The 22,490-nt window shown below is 38.9% G+C and overlaps 1 protein-coding gene across 2 annotated transcripts in view; it reads right to left on the reverse strand.

The window, feature by feature from the left end:
- The window catches only part of sh3gl2a (SH3 domain containing GRB2 like 2a, endophilin A1), a 47,501-nt gene that overhangs the window by 24,563 nt on the left and 448 nt on the right, over positions 1-22,490 (reverse strand). The gene's annotated exons all lie outside the window — the stretch shown is intronic.

A 22,490-nucleotide genomic window follows, 5' to 3' on the forward strand; every position in this document is an offset into this window, starting at 1 on the left:
AGAGGAAAGCGTGCCACAGTTTGTGAGCATCGAGATACGTGATGATGGTGATGAGAAAGATGGAGGATGAGTAAACGGCACACACGCGACATAAATGATGGCGAGATTTTGCTGAGCTGCACGATTGGATTGAAGGTGAAACAAAGCTGAGAAATATCACTAAATGTGTTTTACTCTACATTCACATCAACACACAGTTATTATTAGTTATTTCTTTAACATAACGTTAACATTCAGTTCTTGGAACGACAGGTCTTTGTATGCAGGCTTTGGAAAATAGTGAGGAAACACAGGAGTGTATAATGTAATGGATCTGTCAAAATAAAGAAAACAATCCTTTTTTTGGACACATCTTTGCTGTTTTGCTAAATTGCCTCCATCATTATCTGTACTGTACTAGCGCTCAGTATATTCTGCACGATCCAACCCTCAGTCACTCTGCCAGACCACCTATAGTTCTGCCCAGGAACGATGAGAAGGTGTGAAAGACTCAGTGTGCTCAGTTCTCTCTTTTAATTCCCTCTCGTTATCATTTTCAAACCACTCACTGCCTTTCTTGTGTTTTTGTTCATACTCTCTGCTTTCTCTCTTGACATTAATATTCTTTCATTATTAACATCCTGTCTGCCCACCTCCACAACAGAGTAAGAGTGTTAATGTAAAACAGGCTGATATGTCATTTTAAACGCTGAATATGAATCAATCCTATTAAGCCACTTTCTGCTGCACAAAAAAACCCACTAACACTTACTAACATCTGGCTTTTTAATATAATGGGAAAGGTAACAATAAGTATTCACAACTAGATCAAATGACTCTACAGTAGTCACGGGTATTTATTGGCTCCCGCTCCAATTAGCATTGATGGAAATGCAACACCCGGGTAAACGGGTCAATTTTATCCCCGTAACCAATGAAATGCAATGACGCACTAGAACTGAATACCATCCGTCCCCGCCTGAGCAGCTTTCATACATCAGTCTAAATTACTCTGCATCGAGTTTGAAAAAGAGACTGAATAAGTAAGAGATATTTAAAAGGAAATTACCACCGCAAATTTTTTACAGGCCTCCGTCCATGCTGTTTTCTACTGTTTACTTGATCTCCAGCCTGTCCAAAGCAAAACAAAACAAAACAAAACCCACACAGAGAAAGGCATACTTGCCTGCTGCAGAGCTGTGTACACTCCTCTGCACTACTGACAATGGGAAAGGAGTCTAGCAGTATATTTAGTATATTTAGCCATGTTTAAAAAAACCTGCATGCACATGCTAATTTTAGTGGAAAATGGGTATTATTGAGTGCTATTAAATAATGAGAGGTGCCTCATTAAACAAAACTAAATGTGGAATTACATTCTTGTTTTTGTGTACATTTGATGTAATCATTAAATTGCTGAACAGTTTTGGGGCAAATTTAGCCTGCATTTACGTTTAACGTGTTTTTCTTTACACGTTAAGCGTCGCACTGGCACACTGAAATAGAGCAGTAATGCGCCAAAATATAGGCGTAATTTGATTTGACTGTTGAAATGGGGGTGTGCCATGACAATGAGACCCTGACTTTGTATCTCTTTAGGAAACCGATTTCCCTTCCCACGCCTCCTTAGCTATGATTGGTTTCTCCAACTGGCTTGAACAGCCTTCAACAGGCATGAGTGTATCAAAGCAGAGGTCCGAACCTGGCTACCATGATAAGCATAAGTTAGACAGGATTGTTACTCAGTGGCTAACTGGTTTACTTTAAGTAAGTAGGACTTTAAGTGCAGTAAGAAGCTGCATTCCTGTTTAGTGAATGAAGTATAAGAATAAAAGATGTAAATGTGGCACTGAAAAGAACAGCTTCACAGGCTTTTCACTAGAAAAAGCCAGAAGGAGGGACTTGACATGTTCTGGCATCAAAGTGGAACCATTAAAAGATAATGACTATCTGCACAAAATATCAGCTCTTAGCATAAATATTAAACACTCAGTGTCATTGCTGGCTGGTGCCAAAGTCTCTCATCTTCATTCATCACCAGCAGACAGCAAGAGGCACATGACCCTGAAACAATGATTTTATAAATGATACTTCATCCTGACATTGAGTGACTCACCATTCACTTAAACACACTCTGAGACTAACACAACGCAGAAGCACCGACAGCTACAAAAACAACCCACCAGCTTTCTCTCTTTCCCTGCACTCGACCGCCACTCTGCAATTTCCATTTCAAACACAAAGTGCGTCTCTCTGAAGAAATAATGACGGCGCTTTGAAGCCTGTAGAGGATTCGACTTTTTGGAGCACATGACTGAAAAAGCAAATGTTATATTTACACAGCAAGCTCATAGTAATATCATTTTAATGTTTACCCATGTGTCATGAGCTGAATCTGCGTGGGTGTAATGATGGGGTTGTCTCGCATAATGAATGCTGAAAATCAGTATTGATGATAGTTATTAAAGCTCAGACTGCTGCCTGCAGTGTGTGTGTATGTGTGTGTGTGTGTGTGTGTGTGTGTGTGTGTATAATCCCTGGATGTATCACGACCTCATAATTTCTCCTTAAAATTATAGTCTAGCTGCAGTTCTGTACTGTCAGTAAAGAAATTACATCAAACCAGCTTCAGCTCCAAGTGCAGCCATTTTCAATTGATTTTATGAAAAGCAATCCTCATATTGTCTTGTCAATTTTGGATTACATCTAATATGATCAATAATATTTGTAGCAATCATTTATTGCTATTAGAGAGCAAGTGAACTGGCAATACATTTAATATAATGATCTTTAAAATCCTCCTTCACAAGCTAAGAACATAATCATTCATTATAAGTGATCCAGAGGAATTTACGAGCCAGTTAGCTCCACATTAAGACTTTTACATACAGGGAATCAAGAAAACATAATATTATATTCAATGGTTAAATCATGGCCAGATTACTTAAAACTCTGAGGAAACAGACACTGCAGTCATTTTATAAATCTGATGCTTCTTCAACTTGAGGTTGGTGTTATTTTCCGATCATTTCCATCTTTTGGGAAACAGTAAGGGAGGACCCTCACTGGTTTGTCCTCTTCATGTGGAGTTTGAAGTTTTAGAGTAACTGTTCTTTCTCTTACAGAGATACAGTCACACAGAACATATCATAAAGAAGAAAAGTCCTCACTCGATACAAACGTAACTGCGCGTCAGTCAGTCGATCCTCCAGCATAGCACATAAACAGGAATCAATAACAAAACCCAATAAAAACATGTGAAACTCACTGAAATCCACACTGACTGACTGATAGAATTATAATCCTCATTAGCTTCAGTTAAATCTTTAATCAGAGAGGCACAACTACAGTGAGTCATATGAAAAAGTTATCTTAACTTAAGGCCCATTTATAAGCTCCTTATAAATTTCAAGGTTTCAACTTCCATCTCACTGTTTTCATTAGTGTGACATCATCAGCGCTGGTGTGAGATGTGTGTGAAAGCTGTGGAAACAGCAAGATAAATGGACCTTGACTTAATATTTTTTTTACTGTTCCTGATAAAGAAATCAAATAGATTCACATGCATTTTAAACATCTGAGGACATGCCTTCATAACTTATTTGTTTGTTTGTCGTTTCTCAGGTTAAGACCGTCTTTTTATTAAAAGTGTTACACCTGTATAGCTTCAGACAATAGTTGAGATGCAGAAGCTTTAAATACTAATTTCTAAAAATAAAAAATGAAACATTACAAATAAGGGGACAGTCTGAAATATATACAAGACAGTCATAAGTTTGTAAAGAGAAGGAAGAAAAATTAGAGTGTGAGAGAAAGACAGACAGAATATGCATGAAAAGGAAAAATATATACAAAAAGAGCAATAAAGTGCTTTGTTAAGTAATAGATAGAAATTGTCGATCATATTGTATACCGGTATTTTAGTAAAGCTGAAATGGTGAGTCAATTAATTGGCAGCAGTTTTGCTAATCGTTTATTATTACATCGTTTATTATTTATGACTAATTTTTCAAGCAAAAATGCCATAAAACATAAAACATATCCTCTTTTCAGCTTCAAAGATGTGACAATTTACACCTTTATTTGCTTTATGTGATGCAATGAAGAACTTTTTTTTTCAACATTTTCTTTGTTTTTTCTGACATGACATACATTTAACAGAAAATTTTTTTGAGCAGATTAATTAATAATTAAAAGAATCACTGGCAGCACCCCAAAATTTAATGAAGCAGATCATAATGTAAAACTATACGCTGTATCTACATCATATTACAAAACGTTTGTGTTCTTTTCTGTATCTAGTGTATTTATCATATTGCATAATATACCAGATATAATGGCATAATGTAATTTAATGAAGAAAAAAAATTCAAGTGCAAGGCCATGTGCATGTTCAATAAAGTAAGCATCAAAGGAACATAATGTACATGTGATATATAAGCTATACAAAATGAATATGTATACACTATGTGAACAAAAGTATTTGGCCAAACCTCTTAATCATTGAATTCAAGTGTTTCATTCAGTCCCATTGCCACAGGTGTATAAAATCAAGCACCTCGCCATGCAGTCTGCCTTTACTAACATTTGTGAAAGAGTGGGTCGTTCTAAAGAGCTCACTGAATTCAGGCGTGGTACTGTGATAGTATGCCACTGTTGTAACAAGTCAGTTTGTGAAATTTCGTCCCTCCTCGATATTCCACGTCAGCAGTCAGTGCTATTATTGCAAAGCGGAACAGCAACTCAGCCAAAAAGTGGCGGCCACGTAAAGTTACAGAGCGGGGTTGCCGTTTGCTGAGGTGCATAGTGCGTAAAAGTCGCCAACGCTCTGCTGACTCAATAACAGCAGAGTTCCAAACCTCCTGTGGCATTAACATCAGCACAAAGACTGTGTGCCGGGGGCTTCATGGCATGGGTTTCCATGACTGAGCAGCTGCATGCAGGCCTTACATCACCGAGCACAATGCAAAGCGTCAGATGGAGCCGTGCAAAGCACGCCGCCACTGGACTCTGGAGCAGTGGAAACATGTCCTGTGGAGTGACGAATCACGCTTCTCTATCTGGCAGTCTGATGGACGAGTCTGAGTTTGGCAAATGCCAGGAGAATGTTACCTGCCTGACTGCATTGTGCAAACCATAAAGTTTGGTGGAGGAGGAATAATGCTATGGGGTTTTGTTTCATTTTGGACAATTCTATGCTTCCAACTTTGTAGGAACAGTTTGGGGAAGGCCCTTTTCTGCTCCAACATGTGCACAAAGCGAGGTCCATAAAGGCATGATTGGATGAGACTGATGTAGAAGATCTTAATTGGCCCACAAAGAACCGTGACCTGCACCTTTGTACACCTGGAGACTGTGAGCCAGACCCTCTCGTCCAACATCAGTGTCTGACTTCACAAATGCTCTTCTGGATAAATGGGCAAATATTCCCACAGACACACTCCAAAATCTTGTAGAAAGCCTTCCCAGAAGAGTAGAAGCTGTTATAGCTGCAAAGGGGGGACCAACTCCACATTCATACCTATGGATTTAGAATGGGATGTCATAAAAGCTCCTGTAGGTGTAATGTGTAGGTGGCCCAATACTTTTGTCTATATGTACTGTAAGTGAATGGTAAAATAAACGTGAACTCGCTGCAAAAGAGAGGTTTAGGTAGAAGAGATCTGGAGCTACAGCAGAGAACAAATAAGATAAAAAAGATACAGTGTGTCAGAGTGTTTAGATGCTGTGACAACAGGCCTGCAGAGAAACTGTGTTTGCACCATTAGGGAGAACAACACATTGTCACGATCCACCAGGAGTGTACAGACTGTTCCTGTGGTCTGTGAGAGCGCAGCAGGAGACACCAACACTCCACTCAGGTCCCAGAACTCAACACGTCGTTTCTCCACACAACACAAGACTGCAGCTGAACAAATGCTGTCAAGCATGAAAGAGGATTCATTATCATTGTCGATAAAGATAAATGTCTTTTACTCGTAACTGCGAGCCAAACCATTGGGCACCGACAGCAGAATAATGGATCCTGCAAGATACAAGCAGCCGTGCTTTTAGACAAAATCAATAAAGCAGCTAAAAAAAACCTTTAGGGTCAAAACACAACCACAGACTTTCAATCAGACTGCACCAATCCCTCCAAAAATAAACAATAATATTAATGCTCCAGAGGCTGACATGACCCATTGAAAGGATGAGAAAATAGAAAAGCCTCAGCAGACCAGCATCCTCTAAATTTGATATTGACTATCTGTTATTCAATAGCTTTCTGATTTGATTACATTTCCAGTCCCTAAAGAAGGTCACGACAGGAGGATTCCAGAAATACGATGATAGCCAGAAACTGCTGAAAGGTGAAATTCATCTAAAGAGAGATATACATGTGTTTCAACATAATAATAATGATAATAAATATTTAAATTACACAATATTATGAGCTAAAACAATTCATTGAGTCATGATTAGTCAACTGACAGACAAGTGTGTGGCAACTATTTTTAAAACTGTCATCTGCAAGCAAAACATGCCAAATATCCACTGACCCCAGATTCTCAAATGGTAGATTTGGTGCTTTTCTTCGTCATATATATGAACTAAGAACTAAATATCTTTGGGTTTTGGAATCTCAGTCAGACGGAAGAAGCAATTTAATAACATCACGTTGCACTATGGAAAATTATGAGAGGCATATTTCAGTATTTTTGAAATTTTATAAGCAAAACTAATAATTACAAAAATAGTTGTTAGTTGAAGCCCCCAAAAGTCAGCAGCAAAAGTACCATAAAGAAACAGAGGTTTAATACAAAAAGATCAACAAAAGATCTGGAAATCTAAAAATGAAATGGCCTACCTTACGACCTTGTCTATGATGAATGTACATCAGTGTGCTAAAGTAACTGTCAACATTATTTTACACAAAAAAGACAGAAAAAATGTCAACATGCATCAGAATGTGATCTCAAAATAAAGGTGTTAAGTTAAAATCTTGACAATAAAAGCATAATCTCCACTAAAATGCTAAAAATAGAAGTGCTTCCAAGGAACCTTTAAAAAAAGGTAAATAAATATTGTTGCCAGGTTTCTGGATACACCTGATGAAAAATGGCTCTATGGAAGCACCATAAATTACTACAGTCGCCAAAACTACCATCCACACCTCCATAAAACAGTCTGAACAATAAGTGATTTATTAGATTTACTGCAGGCCTGTTGTGTTAGACTACATTAGATTAAGCCAGATAAAGTCTCAGCTGAGTGTCAGTGTCAGCTGCATTTCACAAAATCAATTTTATAAAAAGGTGTCCATCTGTTTTTGTGTCCACGCTAACAAAGTAGGTTGAGGATCAATAATTTATGTGTTCAAGCCCAGAAAGGAAGTGATGTTACATGAGTTGTACATTTACCGTGTGGAGGCTTAAATTGACTTTTTAGCGACTTCATATTGAAAGTTCTGCTCTGATTTAACTCTTCCTAGAGCGGACGGCGACAACTTGAATATTGCAAACTGGAAAGGTACAGACTCAGTACACAGTGGTTGCTTTTATCTCACTGGTGGTGACAAATACAACTGCTTCAAGAGAATCTGCAAAGGAGAAGACGAAGAATGAGGAAAAAAAAAGAGACCTACTAAATTGTAACACAAATTACATGTTTAAGTTAACAAGGATGTGTTAATAAATGTACAATATTTGCCAACAATTCTAACTTCTCATTTGAAGGCATTTTGTATCATAATATTATTGCAGTGTTTTACTATAGTATCATTTATAATTAAAACAAATGCGGTTTATGCAAGGGCCTCCAATGATGGAAGCCAACAGGAGGAGTTACTGTACAGATGTTGACAAATACATTTATAACCATATTTATCAGCTTACAGCTAAATCATCCTGCATTCTAAATTATTAATATTATTATTCTATTTTTAATTAGTGAATGCAGAAGGGCAGTATAGGAAAGGGAGAAAAATAAGAATAATGAAAAAAACAGGATATTGATAGGTGATGCATATATGGAGGCAGATGGGGGATACAGAAATGTAGACAAGACCGGCAAAATGGGACAAAACAGGACAAACAAACTGCTGTTATTAATATGCAAACCCATTATTTTACTATGCTATGGGTCATTACTAAGGACTTCTCGTGTGTATATAGTTATAGTTGAGAAAGATGCAAGACAAGAAGGACTGAGCAAATGATACTAAGAGGGAAATACAAGATAAGAATAAAACACATATTATATATATATATATATATATATATATATATATATATATATATATATATATATATATATATATATATATATATATATATATATATAAACTTCAGGTGTGTTTGACACACACACACACACACACACACACACACACACACACACACAAACTTTAAAATTGGTGACAAAAACAATAATCCTAATATCAAGACTCCTCTTCTCCCAGGATTGTCTTACTTCCTTGACTCACTTCTCTACCTGCAAAATGCACACAATTATCTCCTCAGACTAATTAATCTGCACTGCAAACACCTGCCTGCTTGCATGGCTGCCAACACACACCTACAGTACACACATGTATGCTGAAAACCATCTAATTAAAAAAATCTTTTCCATTTGCATTTAATTCAAGGTGTCTAATCCATAGCTCAGTATGTGGGCAGGGTTTTGTCGTATTAAATATGAACGGCAGAAAAAAACTTTGTTTACTAAGAAGCGCGTGGCACTTAAAACAAGCCTAGCAGATGATGAAGAGGCTTGTTTACACAAAGCACCAGTGTAATGAAGTTACTCATTACTCAAGTGTACGGTAAACAATAACATTAGGGCAATTACACATAATAGTACCAGTTGAGTGATGAATTATTTTATCCAATAGGACTTGAGGTTGAACTTTATGTACTGTATCTGCCTCTTCACATGATTTTTGCTAGTGTTTGTTAGTATAAAGCAATATAAATATATATCAGCAACCAAATCCGCAGGAGAAATCAAGTAGAAATAATACAAATCAGCAAGGAGAGGTCATGAATCTCTGACCCCGTCACATGGTACATTTGGCGTCCTGGTCCGGCACATGAAGCATGTTTCACAGATTACAGCTGCAGCGCTGATTCTGACTCACACACAGCTCCAATATTTGATGCAAAGTCACTGTGCTCTGATTAATCTGCGTATAATCCCTGACAAGCCATTCAGTCTCAGCTCTGCAGCTGGTGGGAGGACGCTGTGTGTTTTTCTGTGTGTGTGTGTGCACGTGCAAAGGGTGAGTGAGTTAACCATGTGTCCCCCACTTGATCAACAGTCATGGCTTTTCCTTTCCTAGGGGAAACATACAAGCACAAACTATACATACTGTCCCTCCAAAATCCGCTGGACAATCGCTTTGACAGACATGTAAGCATAATAAAGCACGTTCTGTTCCCTCCCACCACTCATTACTGTCCTCTCCTGAGCCAAATTAGGCATTAGACTGAGCACATGATGCTGCAGCTGCCTGAAAGCAAAGCCTCCTCTACTCTTTTGTTCCCAACCTCGTCCTCCTCTCTCCACTTAACTCCATTACTTCCTCCTCTCGTCTCTTCCTGCTCTCTGACACACTTCATCCCGTCTCTGCATCATCTTTCCTCCTGCTTTCTCCCTTTCTGTTCCACACTTTTCCTGCAAAAATGTCCTCTTTACTTCATTTGCAAGGAGTAAATGCATCTGTTATTAAATGAATTACATATTATTGGTCAGTACACTTCTTCGGTTTGTTTAATTAACATTAAACAAATAAATAGTTGACATTCGGAAACATTCCAAGAGTCTATAAGTTTGTACAACGGCAATCCTAACATGCTGAAGTGAAGTGGGTATAATATTTGCCATGTTCATCATCTTTGTTTAGCATATTAGCATGTTAACATTCAGTAACTGGCACTAAACACAAAGTACAGCTGAGACTGATGAGAATGTTGTTAATTTTGCAGGTATGTAACAAGCATTGGATGATTTGGATCTGATGATGGTTTTGACCAACGATCACCTCATGGTGAAACTAGAGTAAAGGTCAGAGGGTCATCACTCTCATTAGGTTTGATTCCCCGGGCACCACTCTGACAAAACTTCATCTGCTTGCATCCATCCAACATTTCTTTTATATAATACTTCAGCAAGAGCAATGAACATCAACAATGTTGTGACGCTAAAAGAAAAGTCAAAGGATCACCACAGTCAGTAGGATTCATCCTCTGGAGACCATGAATGTCAATTTCACCAAGTTCCAATTGAGCCTTTTTGGGATATTTGAGTCTGGCGCAAATATAACACTGCCATATATATCTCCTGCTGAAAACATGATACACTGACTGTCTGACATAAGGTGCCATAGACCTTTATTCTGACTCCCCTCTGCCCAAATATTACATTATTACTGCTGCCAAAAATTATATTTAGACCTCAGCTTATGTCTAACAATTTCTTTTTCTTTACCATGAGCATTACATGACTGAAAACACGACTGTCTTGTGTGACCTGGTTCATGACCTCTGTTTGGACAATGACCTTTAACCCTGAGTTAATGCACCATACATCGCAGACAATACTCTTCACAAGGTCTCTGAGGATGTAAAAACGTCCATATCTGCAAATTATACCGCATTGCCCTTCATTACGCCACAACACAGGAACTTACAACAAAAGCCAATAACCTGCACAGTGAATGGGTTTCTGGAAAGTGTGTACGTCAAGCTTCTGGGTTATAGATTTGGGTAATAATGATGTGACCTGAATGTCCCTGACTTAGAAATGTGTGTGTGTGTGTGTGTGTGTGTGTGTGTGTGTGTGTCTGTGGAGGTGGTTTAATTTAGTCGTATCAGTGTTTCCAGCCATTCCCTGGCATAAAAGCACATTGACTTACTCCCTGTAAGAATGGCGACACATTAACTGTGAAATAATAATGTAACGGAAAATCTAATGGTATTACTTAGTGATGTAATATTGCTGAACTTTCAGCAAATCATACTAATGGTCAATATCTTCAAAAGCACATTTCCAGATCCAGTGTGTCGGTTTTAGAGGCATCTGTTGGCAGAAATGACACCTTAAAATGCGCTGTTTATATCTAAAGGTCCTCCTCTACAGAGTCTGCCATGTTTCTAAGTAGTCAGCAATGGACAAATCAAACACTGACTCCAGATGAGGCTCCCAGGAAACAACATAATTACATCTGTCATGTGATGCCATGTGACCCAAAAAGCCCTTTTTCCTATAGACTTACATGGCAAAAGACACTTCTGTAAATTAGTGGATACAGTTTTTCGAGCATCACCTCACCTCCGCAAAATGACTTGTTTCACTATCTAAAAGTCCTTTCAGTGCAATTACGTTTAGAAAGTCTGGATGAGCTGTACAACTAAATCAGTTGATCTCCATTCAAGTTAGCGGAGCTGTAAACCAGAGGTAGCCGGCAGGTGGAGGTTTCTAGTGTGCTTGGTCTATGGGCCATACAGGAAAGCAATGCTGATCGTCTGAGTATTTATCTACACAGCAGTTGAATGTTTTTGGTGTCATACACCACAGAAATCAAAGGAGCCCCAATGAATCCTATGATTCAACGGGGCCCCACATCCAATGCTCTGTTCAGTTCTCTTTATACGTCCATGCTCTAGATGGGGCCATTTGCATTTCATGTCGCCTATACGCTTAGTCCACAGGAGAAGTTTCCATACTGCAACCTCACTACTAGATGCCACTAAATCACACACTTGATTTTTAAGGGGCAATATGCAGAAAATAAAAGCACCAATATTAATCTTTCCCATTCATTATATTGGATAAGACAAATCTTTACCTAAGTCTTAATAACAGGTCTTGAGAATTTCCATTTTCCAGAACCAAGCTATCGGCCGTCTCTTCTGCAGTAGTTGATGACTAGAATAAATAATATGCCGGCCCTGAATAAAACATCAACCGTGTCCTGAATACTGATGCTGGGAGAGAGGGAGAATGAGAAATAAGGAGTGGAAAAGAGGAGAAAGAAACCACGGACAGTGACGAACAACAGCTCAGTTTCTATGGACTACAAACCAAAAGCCTCAAGCGGCCGTCACTGTCAAAATAAGAATGACTGAATCTGCAGTCACACCAGCTCTTCCTTCACTCAGCACATTTCTGACTTCTTTGACAGATTTAAAACTGGCCAAACATTGTTCATTCACATTTCTTCTTTTAATGACTTTACCTCACCAGTGCTCTCATTCAAAATGCACCAACAGCATCTAACCACAGGTCGAGCTAAGAATAGGGCCAGTCAGTCTGTCTTTAACCTCCAGAACAAAGCTGACGTCAGAACGCTGAGAACTCCACAGTCCAGTTTTCAGCCCTCTGGCCACTGCATGTGTGCACTCCTGTCAAGAGCAATACTGCTGACAGCTTATTCAAAGTTTCCGGTAAAAGTTCACATTCTTCTATTTGACTAATCTATGAGATTTATTGAGATGTACAGTGTGTCAGACTTACTTTATTGTTTTTGGCCGCACCTTGTAACGTGTAGAAGCAGCTTCTGGAGATGGCGAGTCATACTTATATCACATGAACAAGAGTCAGAAGACAAAAAGGTCGTTGTTGCAAAGCTCTCTAGAGGATTTATAAGGTATCCAGGAAATCAACATTTGTTAGAGGTGAGGTGATGCAAGTGACGTTTTATATTCCCACAAGTCAAAAAACTGTCACTGCTGCTGAGAACTGGTGAAAGATTCCCCTGTTTGAAAACGGGAGCAGCCTTCAGAAGCTGATATCAAATATTTGAGAAAAACACACTGTTTACACAAGTCAGACGGATGACTGGAATTTATGCAACCAAGCCAGATCAAGCAAAGGACAGCCGAGTATCCATCAGGATACTCGGCTGTCCTTTGCTTAGATATTGCAGAGAAAGGGCTCTACTGTGGAAAGTAAAAACTTTTTTTAAAAAAGCTGGAAGGCAAACGACAAGCAAAAGTGAAAAGTAAAAGAAGCACTGTGAGGGAAGGAAATAAATCAAGATAAAAGGATGGAAGGTACACTGCTGCAGGGACTGTCCTGCTGGACTGGATCCAGTGCAGCATCACTTTTACTGCATTGCTGATCCACACTTAGCCAAAACTGGACACACTGGGTTGGCTGGGACAAGTTCATCCAGTTTTCAAGAAATTATTTCAACAATGAGTCTTTATTCTGTGACACGTGAGCAAATAACACACATGACACACCACATCTACACTTGATATGAGATTGAAGAGATTGGATCATGCATCCTGTCTCAAACCTGTAAACAACATTTGGCTTTTTATTAACCATCATCAGAATTATTTCCCACATTAACCATACAGTATATATAGCCAAGAGCTGTACTGGAGTACAATTTTGAGGTACTTATACTTAACATGACCAATTCCACTTTATGCTACTGTATGCTCTACTTTAATACAATTTGGAGGCAAATATAGTCATTTCTACTCCACCAAATATATTTGATAACTTTAGTGACTTTGAAGGTTCAAATATTTACTACCCGGAAGTTCAAAAATAGCTAAAATTAGTCCCACCTTACCAGCAGTAACGTAAATGGATTTACACATTAATGCATTGATGACTAGAGGGGCACTTGGAGAGCACATACCTCCATCAAAGTCTCCAGCAGTGTTCGTGCAGCAGTGCTCATACGACGGTTACCACTGATAACAGCGTTTTTTGATTTTAGCCTCTCAAAAATGAGGATCTGCTGCTTTTGGTTTTTTTGGCTGAACATTGTGCTAAACTGACTATATTTGGGGTTTTGGACTGTTGTTTTGAAGACCTTAAGCTCTAGAGAATTTAGATTTAGATTTTGATTCGCTGTTTGGGGGCTTTTTTTTTTTTTAGATAAATAGATTAGCTGATACAATTATCTAAACAATAATTGGTGAAGCAATCGTTAGTTGCAGCCCTATCTGTAAGAGATCACTAAAAAGATAAACTGGCATAGGATCAATACCAACTGATAAAATTCAGTTTGGTAGCAATGTCTCCTACAGCCTGGTAGAAAGTAAATCCCTGCAGATCAAGTGTTCTACACACTTTCTCCTGTTTAACTTGGCTGAGTCCTTCCTCCTGCTCTCTCTCACGCCTTCAGTATCTGTTGGCTTGAATTCTCCCTTTATCTCTCTGCCACTCCCTACCTGCTCAAGGCCGCTTGCTCTCTATCTTTCTTTTCCCCTTTCTTGTCTTCTCTTATCTCTCGTTCCTTGCTCCACTCTCTTCGCCCCTCCCGCCCCATCTGTTATCTCCCAGCTGGATCTGTTTTACTCTGCACTGCAGTAGGCCCTAGTGAGGATCCAGGCTGGATGAGTCACCCACTCACAATCTGCTGCCCTAAAGCCCTGCAGGCGTTAGTCACATCCAAAGACCCCAATGCTGTCCATGGACATGCACGGATGTACATCTACGCACGCTCACACGCACGCTGCATACCCTTTTCTGAGGAAAGAAAAGCCGCAAATGTTGGCATGTGCACTCACATACATAAAGAATTAACTTTAAATGGACCGAGAAATTACTTAATTATTTGCCTTTAAGCTACAAACTAAAACACGATGATTTCCATTTGCAAAATCAAGAATGCTACACACAATACAATGGGAGTAAGACATGTGTAGTAGTGCTGATATTAGTATTCAGCACACACACTGGGAAAACCTCTAGTCAAACCGGGGCTGACTGCAAAATAAAGGATTACTGCTCTGTTACACACTGAAGGAAGTATACCCCATCCAATGTTAGAGCTGTTTCTTAACACCTAAAAATACCCAGACAGGTTCACACACGCAGCTACTGTATCTGGACATGGTGTTTTGTTTCCATACAAAACATCAGTGATATAACACTTCATGCTGTGTCTACAGCTGTTCATCAGAGGTGTCTTGACTGAGTTTTGCATCTTTTCTCAGTCTCAGATTAAAACAGCAGAAGAGATCATTTCTGATTCACTGAATATCTCCATTTGGAAAGAACTGTATGTGGCATTCACACAAATCTGGTGTTAATTCTATAAGCTGTGATTACCCACTTTACCAGTAAATTATATATTCAATAAAATTCAATAAAAATTGACTGTTAATTACATGTTTATATTATCACTATCAATTTATATGCATCAATGTATACACTGTATATACGGTCATATTCACCTTCCTCATGTACATAAAGCCACCTAATACATAATGATTCCATAGTTTTTAGTTATTCCAATCTTTGCACTCTGCACCACTGCACTACTGCATTCATGTTATAATGTCATTGCATTGTTTTGTATATTATTTTCATATAAATGAATATCTTCTGTACATAGTAGTCAAATGTTTATGTTTACCTTTGTTCAGCTTTGTTGACCTTGTTTTAAAGGTATAGATTGTAAGATTTATTGGCATCTAGTGGTGAGGTTGCAGAACTGAAACTTCTTCTGAGTGCAAAGCCAGGACAACTAGAGTGGCAAATGCAAAATCACAAAAACAAGAAATGGCCCTATCTAGAGCCAGGGTTTGGTTTGTCCGTTCTGGGCGTCTGTAGAACCAACAAGGTGAACTCCATGAAAAAGGACTCTCTCATTCACTCCATATGTTGATAAAAATGTCTTATTCTTAATTATTGAAAACACCATGATTCTCAGTTTCAGATGATAAAAAACAAATATAAACATTGTAATGAATATTACAATATAATTTCTGCCAATATATCCTACATGCTGGACCTCATATGTGTGTCTGTTTCTGCGTTTGTACATTCAAAGCACAAAACGTTGAGTCTAATTCCACATATGTGGATTCACTTACTTGACCATTAAAGGTGATTCTAATTAAATGTAAAATTTCAAGATTATTATGTTATATGAAAGGAAAATGCCCATATAATAAGTAATACCTGTATTTAGCACTAAATGCTGTAAAACAGCATCTTCCAAATCAACAGATTCCTCAGTATTTGAGACATAGATGTAAAAGGTGTCATAAAATATAAGGAGAGACGATGGATCGAGTAAATCACATCTACGATTTTACCACTTTTGAAAGTCAACTTACTAACAAATTCACTAAATTGACATAAAAACATAAAAACAAAATAAATAAGAGCCTTCAGACTCAGTGTATTTCAACATGATGTGATAAACATATTAGTAAACATTTTAGCCTCCTTCTGACATTGACAAAAAGCAGAGAAACCTTTCTCGCTTCTCACTTTCTCGAGCTTTCTTGCTCTCCTCTTCATCTCTCCCCTCTTTCTCTCTTTTGCAGTTTCTATTTAATAAACATATTTTTCTCTTCCTGCTGGCAGCACACACTCTCTCTCCACTGAGATAAAAGCTTCACTCTGCAGCCTTAAGACAAATATGAAAACTTGTATTTAAACTGGGGTTTGATTAAAATATAACAACAAGCAGCACTGTCAGACATGCAGCATGCAGTTTACTCTTTTTTTCTAAACCATTAGTTTAGGGTATAACAGCTCCAAAAAAAAAGCCATGACACAGCAGCACGCTCACATGCATGCATGCCCACTCGCAAACACACACATGACTTCCTCCATGAGAACGGAGCCATTGTGAAAGTAGCATCTGCTCAAACATGACTCGTTTGACTGTGAGGGAAAGCTGACCTGTGACATGCAGTCAGCATCTTTAATATGCAAGAAAGACGCATACAATAATAAGAGAAGAAATACAAGGTGTCATTCCTACAGCTGAACGATGTTATTGTTCTGAGCTAAAGGACAAACTGCCTCAAGCCATCAAGTCACATCAAGTGTAGGGAGACTGTAGCACAGACTACAGTGAGAACCATCAACGGATTGCTGGGTAAATAAATAAATAAATAAATAAATGTTCAAAAAGGCAATTTCTGGTGGACCTGCTGGGTTTTACCCTTCATGCTCCGTGCTCCCCTTATTTTTTAAAATGGCCCCCGTTAATAACGCACCACTAAGAGCCCGGATGTCCTTGGGTAAGAGAGAGAGAGAGAGTGAGATGTCTTCCATTGGAGTGTGATTGTGGTTGTGTGAAATATATTACACAGTGATGTACATGAGAAGGTGAAGCTGAGGTTGTGTGTGTGTGTGTTTGTGTTAATCTCATAAAACTCCTGTGACTCCATGGCATTCTGCCTTTTATGGGACGTTTGTCTCTGCAAAGAGTGCATAAAGTCTGCAATGAAGAATTGCTGCAAGACTCCATGCAGGAGAATGAGGAATTTCAATCGCTCATGAAGCAGATGCCGTACACTTAACGTCAGGCGCAGTTACACAGCTAATGAGCAATTAGGGATGCATGGGGCTATAAGGTCAACGCAGCATTTTAGGATGTGCAGTCTGTTCCCATCAACATATAAACAGGTTTGAAATCATTGCTTTATCTCCATTTTATTTTAGTGTTTCATGTTGAGATTTTATACAACCACAGATTTGATGAGACCTAAGAAGTCCTGCCTTCTTGTGTCCAAACTTTGTGAACATTTAAATTGGTCAACTCTGAGAGATTTTGCTGTTTAAAGCAAGGCAGCTATTACTTTAAAGGGGCAGTTCACCCCAAAATCACAAATACATATTTTCCACTTACCTTGGTGCTATTCATCAGTCTAGATTGTTTAGTGATTTGCTGAGTGTTGGAGAAATCGGCCACAGAGACGTCTGCATTCTTTCAATATAAGGAAGTACATGGCACTCAGCTTGTGGTGCACAAGGCACCAAAAATAAATAAATGAAAATAAATAAATACTTGAAAAACTCAACAGCACCCAGTATCTTAAGATAATCTAGACCTTGTTGTGAGCAGTTTCATGTCAGAACTACTTTTTTTCAACCAAACTGCACCCAACAACCATATCACCACACAGAAGGACATGTGCATCTACTCATGGATGAGAGGCTCATGAGCACATGAGATGTAAATATTGTTGTTGTTTCCTCCTCAGCTGAGTTGTAAAATTAGCTCGCTCAATGGTGCTAGGTGAGCTAGCAATAGATTCATGCTTCCCTCTGTGCTGTGATTCAGCTGGAGGGTGTAGTTCAGTAGAATAAAATAGCTCCTACATTTAACTGTTCTCAATACGATCTGTGGATTATCTTAAGTAACCAGGTCATGATTTCTGGAAAAAACATTGCTGTTGAGTTTTTTAAATGTATATATTTTTGGCTCTCTGAGCACGACAAGCAGAGTGCCATCTAAATTAGTTCTATTTTACTGGAGGGAAGGCAGACATCTCTACGGCCAATGACTCAAACACTTGACAACTCTCACCAAAACAATCTAGACTTATAAATAGCACTACAGGGAAGAGGAAAATAATAGATTTCCCATTTTGGGGTGAACTGTCCCTTTAATATCTGGTTATATCACTAATAACAATGTGGCAAATCAATGAGCAAGAATGCTTTGAGTCAAATTAGATTTTCAGATAATTTTGCATATTTTTCTTTGATTTTGGTGAAGAACCTTGATCTGTTGTGCATTGAATTTGCTGGATGACCTGAAAACAGCATTACTGTCTGGTTATTTTATCCTTCAAGTAGTTATTTTTTTTATATTCATGATATATTGATATGGCTGAATAAAATTACATATCACCTACTTCTACTGTCTAGGATACAGTATTGCCGATATTACAAAGGCTACCACGATACGATTTCGATTCGATTCGATTTGGGGGCCTGCGATCGTTACGAGCTGATATTATCTGCTTTGCTTTAGGCCAGGCTCTGTCCATTAGTAACAAAATCCTCCTACAAGCACCTCTAAAACCTGCAGATTAATATGTTATAGCTTGCTTGTCTAATCCATACAAATACAAAGAGAAAAAAATGATTATTTGATGTTTTAGGGGCCTGTACTTTAGATGTATCAAAATTTAATGAGACATGTCAAATAGAGTGATTTGAAGACGGAAGCCTTTGTTGTACATTAAATGTTCAAGGAGCGTCGGAAATGTGACGTTTTTACAGTTTCTGGCTCTGACAAATGACAGTAAAAGAAATAGTATAATTTTGTCATTTCTTTAAGAAAAAAAATAATTCAGAGGCAGGATTTGGGGTTCAGAGGGGATTTGAAGTATATACGAAACAAATTCATCGAAAGTTGTATGTTCCTTCCCTAAGCAAAATACAAAACACAAGTCCTTCCCTGCTTAAATTGTTTTTGACGTGCCTCCCCCATTTTGCACCATGGGATTATGTTCTGGACAATTTATTGGTCAAAACAAGTTGCAACCAGCAACAGAGTTACATACTGGTTTCAGTCCAACATATAATCTACATAAAATTGATCTTGTTACCTTTGGACAGAATCAGGCTAGCTGTTTACTTGTTTTCTTGTTGTCTTTATGCTAAGATCATCTATTATACAGACATTAGAATGGCATCGATAATTTCATTTTATCCATGGCAAGAAAATAAATAAGCATATTTCCCAAAACACGATTCTTTTAACGCTGATTTCAAGTCTGCCGAGCTCTTGTCTCATTTTTTTAAATCCCTGGTCCCATCCCTTAATCCTTGTGACCCCGACTCCATGTGTTGGGGTGGGGGTATCTTGATGGTCTGGTTTGAGAGTGTGTGTGTAAGTAGCCAGATTGCTGGGTCGCTGCCTCGATGAGTCTGGGCCTGGATTACAGGGCCGTGGCACGAGAAAAGAGGGGCTGATAGGAGCCTTCTGCCACTGGGAGTCTTGGGAGAGTGTGTGTGTGTGTGTGTGTGTGTGTGTGTGTGTGTGTGTGTGTGTGTGTGTGTGTGTGTGTGTGTATATGTGTGTTGGGTAGTGAGGTATGTGTAATGCTGAGGAACAGACGGCAAGAGACCACAGAGACAGCTCACTCTGAGCCGACTGAATCGCACTGGGAGTAAAACCAAGAAATGAAGGCTGCAAAAATCTACAAATTCAGACACATTTACTGCATATTTACATACTCAGCCAAGCCTGTTTATGCATGCACACTGAGAGCGACATAACTGTATGCATATTTACAGATATAAATGCTCTTGTGCAGCCTCTGCTCACACACACAGAATCACGTGAGGCCGTAGTGGAACATCTGCAGGGAGAGACGGTGCTCTGCTAATGGGTGACAATAGACTCATCACACAGAATTAACACAATCTGTGCAGTCATCTAATGCTCCGTGTGAGCTGCTGTCTACTTCCAATCTGATCAACTGAGCTCCTGATTAAAACACAGAAGTGTGTTAACAGCTGAGTATGAGCTTTTGCAGTTATTTTCTCTTTTTATTCAATCCTTTAACATGAAGAAACTTTCAGTCACCGTTTTATTCTGTGATCTGCAAGCGCTGCCCTTCAAGAATAACATCATTCCTGCGCTTTAATCATCAACACAAGCCTCTCAAATGTCAGTGTGACATTAACGACAATATAAATAACTAATGGCAGAATAAATCGGCTAAAAATACAATACTGGAATCCACTGTATTACCGAAGTGGAACCCAGCTGTTAAATGTAGAAGTTAACTCCTGTCCTCACAAACTGGCAGTTATTCAGCTCCATCATGCAATTAAATTTAATATCGACAGACAGTGACCTTCAGGAAATACACCTATGAACGTTCAATTAAAGCCGTTATCCTCTCCCATCGTAGCGACAATGGCTCATTAACAGGAGGAATGATGCTAAATGGGAGCTGTAACTAAAGCTACAATGATATATCAATTAGTTGTCAACTATTAAATAAATCACCATCTGATTTGTTAATGGGATTATTGGTTAAAGAAACACAGTCTGTTTAAAGAGAGATATTCTCACATCCAGTTACAGTATCTCGGGTGCAGGTGCATTGAAAAATGACTTGAGTCTTGAAAAGAAGATCTTGCACAATGTTCTTGCTTAATGCCACAATTTCTTGATTATACTAATGTTTTGATCCCTTTGGATTCCCCTGTAAAATTTAATGTGGTGCATCATTATTAACAAACACACCCACAGGTGATTAATTGTCTCACACCTGTGCTCATGAAATGAGCAGAATATTATCTATTTAAGATCAATGTTGTAATTTTTTTTAAAATACTCTAGATGAAGGTCCAGAGGAACCAAAACGTTATTATAATAAAAAAATGTGCAAGAGCAGGAAGAATACCCAAAATTCTCTTTTTCTAGCTCCTTGAATGAGCATATTTTCTTGTTCCTTTACTCCTCTATGACAGTAAACTGAATATATCTGAGTTATGGGCAAAACAAGACATTTGAGGATGCCATCTTGGGCATTAATAAAGCCTGTTCAACATTTTTCAACTACAGTGGGATGCAGTAATATACCATGCGATGAAAGTTCATGTTTGTTATACTGTCTACATTTGCTCATATAAGGTATTGAAAAAAATACAACACAGGATCTCATCTATGCTTTAGATATTTTCAAATAAGAGACTTTTTACACATAGTTTCAGAAATAATGTGTTTGTTTTCGTTCCTCTACTGGTTATTGTACCTAATGATAACAATAATAATATCAATTGTGTTGTGTACCTGATACTATCATACCGTGAAACCGCGATTTTCACTGAGCCGGTTATCATAACATGAAAATCTCATACTGTTGCAACCCTAGTTTCAGGCCTAACTGTAACTAAGACCATTAGGATACTGGGTGAACTGGAGAACGAGAGGAGAGTGTGTTTGTGTGTGTGTGTGTGTGTGTGACTCAGCCAGGCTCTGGGTGTCCTGCTGTGTGCGGCCTGCAGCTGACTGTCAGTGTCACTGTGACTCACCCCGAGAAACTAGACAACCTCCCTCAGACCCTGGCGCTCCCAGCTAACAACAGAAATAAAAATCACCCAGAGCTTTGGAGGCTGCGGGGACAGATCTGTCCATATCTTTGACCATCAAGATCCCATGGGTGACCCATTGCCACCACTCTGACAGCCTCCAAACTTAGTGACATCTCTTGGGAGCAAAATAACAAAGTGGGACTAAATGGATGGGATGGGTTAAGGAAGCCTCTGAGTAACCTTGAACTGGATATCTTCTCATGCTTTAGGCCCTACATCTATAAATAACACGTGATTCAGCACTAAAAAGGAAAGACATGATTTATTTCGTCACTCGTGTCCCACAATAGAAGATAAGTGCGTTTAGAGGGCGGCGGGGTCATGGCGCACTGCTGCTGGTAGGAGCGGATTTCCGCCAAGGCGCACTTAACGATTGCATAACATCGAGCGCGTCGGAGTTTCCGCTGTGGTTGGCTGAAAGAAACGCAGATTTAAAAAAAAAAACAAAAAAAAAACGTCCTTCATTGAGTGCAACAACAACTTGCGCATTGAACGGCAGCCATGAGCTGCGGCTCCGGTGCTCTCCTGTGCGGAATGTCATCTGAAGGGTACCAAGAGGAACTGACGTCCCGACATCACTACCATCACACTGTGGTGCCACCTGCCTCCCACACGGCCTCTCACAAACATGACTTTAAACTGATATCTTCCCGCTATACATTAAATCAGAAAGGAGGCTGCGTTGCAAAAACACACGA

The sequence above is a fragment of the Plectropomus leopardus genome, chromosome 3 (assembly GCF_026936395.1).
Source record: "Plectropomus leopardus strain MGB_pleo_1.0 chromosome 3, ASM2693639v1, whole genome shotgun sequence".
NCBI classification, from domain to species: domain Eukaryota; kingdom Metazoa; phylum Chordata; class Actinopteri; order Perciformes; family Serranidae; genus Plectropomus; species Plectropomus leopardus.